Raw genomic sequence first — 4432 nt, 5'->3', positions numbered from 1 at the left:
AAGGAGGACAGTATCACTGAAATAAAGAGTATGTGGTGAGGAGGAAGGTGTAAGAAGACTGGGAAGGTAGGAGTGGGGTAGGTTCTGAATGGCTTTGGACACCAAGCCAACCACTTTGTATTTGATCCTGAAGGAGAAAAAGGAGCCACTGGAGTTTACTGAATGGAAGGTGACATGGTCAGACCTATGATTTAGCCACTTTGTGGCTGAATGGAGAATAGATTGTAGTGGGGAGAGACTTGAAACAGCAGATCTACCAGCAAGTTATTGCAATAGTCCAGGTGTGAGGTGAAGAGGGCATGCACCAGAGTGGTGGCAGCATCAGAGGAGAGAACAAGGGTATTTAGGAAATTTGCAAAAGTAAAATCAATAGACATTGGCAACATATTGGATAGTAGGACTGAGAGATGGTGAGGAGCTTAGAATGACTCTTATCTAGATTTTGAACCTGGGGACCTGGGAAGATGGTGATGCCCTCCATAGCAATGGAAGGATTTAAGGCAGTAGGGGTTTAGAAGGAAAGATGATGAGTTCCATTTTGGATGTGTTTATTTTAAGATGTTTACTGGACATCTAGTTTGAGATGTCTGCAGTTAGAGATGTGAGATTGGAGAGCAGCAGAGAAGTTGGGGCAGGATAAACAGATTTGAGATTCATTAGCAAAGAAATGGTTATTAAATCCTTGGGAACTGAGGAAGTCACCAACTGAAGCATTATGAAGGGAGAAGAGGGTCCAGGACAGAAGTGGGCCATCTCTGATTAAAGGCTGTGATCTGGATAAGGATTCAGCAAAGGAGACTGAAAGGGATCAGTTAGATAGATAGGAAGAAAACCAGGAAAGAGTTGTGGTTAATGATAGCTAGCATGCACTAAGTATATGCCAGGAGCTATGCCAAGTTCTTTACAAATATTATTTCATTTGATCTTCACAACTCTGAGAGGTAAGAGCTATTATCACCCCTATTTTACAGTTGAGGATACTGAGGTACGTTCCTCCCTCTCTCTCCTCTTTCCTCTTTTTTTCTCCTTCTGTCCTCCTCTCTCTCTCTTCACTATTTTAAAGCATTTTTCATTTATTTTTCAATTAGCAAACATTTCTTTTCGCTCTCCATCCCTTCCTCCCAATTTGAGAGAAAAGAGTAAAAAAGAAAAACCAAACCTTTGTCATAATTGTGTAGAGTTAAGCAAAACAAATCCAGAGATCGGTCATGTCCAAAAGTGCATGTCTTCCTCTGCACCTTGAATGTGATCCCCCTGCCTGTTAATATGCTTCATCATTGGCCCCCCAAAATTATGCTCGGTCATTGCACTGATAAGAGTTCTTAAATCTTTCCAAGTTAGTTTTATTTATAATATTTTTGGGACTGTTGACAATATTCTCCTACTCCCGTTCACTCGGCATCAGTTCATATATATATATAGCCTTGTAAGGTTTCTCTGAAGCCATTACTTTCATAATTTCTTACAGCCCAGTAATAAAGTATTCAGACCCCGTGTTTTGTTCAGTCATTCCCTAATTCATAGGCATCCTCTTATTTTCCAGTTCTTTACCATTATAAAAATGGCATAGATTCCAGAATAAAGGTTTAGTAGGAAAGCTCTGAATCACCAATTCTATGGCTTTTGACTTAAACCTGATCTAACATTAAAGGTAGAAGAGCTAAATGGCAGGAGAGAGCAAAGCAAAATGACAATTGTTCCATAGATGGTGGAAGAATAGAGGTAACTTCAAGAACATTTTTTTTTAATTATAGGACTAACCCTTTTAATCCTGCACTGTTTCCATGCTCCCATTTTTCATACCCCAGAGTCAGTATAATGTTTTCAGGGAGCAGTCCAGGAGAAGGGCAAAGAAAACCTTTGCCTTCCTGTAGTGGATCTGTGTTTGGGATATCCCATTAAGGAAGAGGTAGAAAACACAGTTAAAGATACCAACTAAGCTGGCATTGACACGGCTCAGTAGCTCTGGGCTAGGGCTATAGAGTACTCACTGTGGCCCCTCAAGTCCCTCCAATCCTTGTTAACTAGTCTAAGAATTCCTATTAGAATAGACACCTCTTTTCAAGGCCTAAATACCTTATAATCTTTGGAAGCTCAGGTTGGTAGAGGACAAAAGGGCAGTATTCATGTAACAGTCTATGTCACCAAGTGACCATATTTATCAAACCTAAATTGCAAATATGTCACTCAACTTTGTCTGGCTGTGAGAGTATTTTCCCAAACCAGCCTTTAGATCAGTGCAGGTAGAAAAGAGTTTGCAGATTTTATAGCTTTATTGTCAAATGGAGATAACTATTTGGCTTACTTTTTTCTGTCTCATAAATAACTATTACATGCTGAAATCTGGACTTCACATCTGACTTTTGCACATGGTTGTGATTCCTGTTTCTTGTTTTCTCTCTTTGTTTGTAATAAATTAGTAAGTGTTTATGAAATGCTTACTACATGCCAGGCACTGTGCTTAGGACTTGGGATAAGAGGACTGACGAGAGATTGCTTTAATCCAACTTTCCCTCCAGTCACCATTTTCTCTAGTTCTTTTAGATTCACGATTTGTCTACTTGCTTCTTGTTTTGTACTTAAATTGGAATTTTGAGCCTTTCTCTGCTCAAGGAAGTTCTCACACATAACCCTCTCCTTTCTCCCAAACCAAGGAAGGTTCCCAATTAGGTACAGCCCTTAATTAGTCCTAGGACAAAACAGGTCAAGGTATTATGTGGAAGTTCATCCTTTCCATTGTACCCTTAAAACAAAGATGGACACAACACAAAGGTATAGAACAATCTTAGACCCAAGAAGAGGAGATGGCCTAGATCTGGAATTTCATTCCTGCAGGGACCTCTTGAGTGAAGAAGTCTCCTATACCAATGTAGGCCTGCATATTTTCTGCAATTTGCTGTTTTAATAGCTGCCTACAGCCCTGAGAGGTTAAGCGATTTGATCTCAGTTAGAAAGCCAGCGTATGTTAGAGGTGAGATATGAGTCCAGGTATTCCTGACTTTGAGGGAAACTATCTACTATTCTATGCTGCCTCTTGTAGCTATAAGAGATAAGTAAATGTACCTCTTCCCTCTCAATGGAGAGATGGTGAGGAGGTACTTAATTGGTATAGGATATTACAAACATGTCAGTTGTGTTAGCTGTGTTGATTTTGCAAGACTATTTTATTTCTTTTTTGTGAATGTAGTTTGGTTTTTATTTCATAATCATAAACTTAACTCTGTTGTCTAGCCAGACTTGTGGAAGGAAAAAGGAAGTGAAATCCAAAGAGAATTGCAGCAAGTGAGAGCACAAGGATTACAGGGTATAAGAGCAGATGGGATATGGGGGTGCTCTCTCCAGCTACAGAGGAATGGTTTGATGGTTAAGACAAAAAACAAAACAAACAAACAAACAAAACTTATGAGAGCTGTCCACAGTCAGCGATAGTGATCTTCTTGCTGGTCTTGCCATCCCAACAACCAAAATGCTCCATGGCTTCCATAATGTTCATGCCTTCTTTCACTTGGCCAAAGACAACATGCTTGCCATCCAACCAACCAGTGTTAGCAGTACAGATGAAAAAGTGGGAACTATTTGTGTCAGGTCCAGCATTTGCCATGGACAAGACGCCAGGACCAGTATGCTTCAGGATGAAGTTCTCATCAGCAAATTTCTCCCCATAGATAGACTTGCCACCAGTGCCATTATGGCCTGTGAAGTCACCACCCTGGCACATGAACCCAGGAATGATTCTGTGGAAGCAGGATCCCTTGAAACCAAATCCCTTCTCTCCAGTGCTCAGAGCACAGAAGTTTTATGCTGTCTTTGGAACCTTGTCTGCAAAGAGCTCGAAAGCAATCCGGCCCAGGGGCTCGTTATCGATGGCAATGTCGAAGTACACGTTGGGGTTGGCCATAACCGCAGACACCAGGGCTGGGGGCAACGGCAGAAGAAGAGGCGGTGGGGATTGGCATCCGGTGGACGGAACCAAGACAAGGACTCCGGGTGGCGGCATCTGCAAAGCCGACTATTTTATTTTTTATGGATCAAAAGCTCATTGGACAAGGTGGGGAGCATAAAGGGTGTGTGTGGGGGGGAGCTATATCTGCAAAGGACCAGATAAAGTACATCAATGAAACAAAAGGAGTGTCATTTAACATAATGGATAGAGAGAGGGCTTGACTTACAGGTAGGAATACCTGGGTTCAAACCCCAACTCTGACACTTAGCAACTGTGAGACTGAGCCTGGGCAAGTCATTTAATCTCATTGAGTTTTACTTTCTTCATCCACGAAATGCTGTTTAAACTAGATTGCATCTAAATTTTCTTCCAGCTCTAAAATTGTTATCCAATGATAAGAAAATAAATGGGCCTAGTGACTGAGCCATGATCATTTTATTTTAGACAAGGAAATATGTGATGCTAAAGAGATCATAGCTTCACAAAGGT

At 41.0% G+C, this 4432-nt stretch overlaps 1 pseudogene; it reads right to left on the bottom strand.

Moving 5' to 3' along the window:
* Positions 1-3162: 3162 nt before the first annotated feature.
* On the bottom strand, positions 3163-3988 carry LOC138158419 (peptidyl-prolyl cis-trans isomerase A pseudogene; annotated as a pseudogene).
* Positions 3989-4432: the final 444 nt, after the last annotated feature.

The sequence above is a fragment of the Petaurus breviceps genome, unplaced genomic scaffold, assembly GCF_028583685.1.
Source record: "Petaurus breviceps papuanus isolate PSGF00001 unplaced genomic scaffold, PetGlider_PUasm1.0 174, whole genome shotgun sequence".
NCBI classification, from domain to species: domain Eukaryota; kingdom Metazoa; phylum Chordata; class Mammalia; order Diprotodontia; family Petauridae; genus Petaurus; species Petaurus breviceps.
This window is presented reverse-complemented; position numbering and strand designations above follow the sequence as displayed.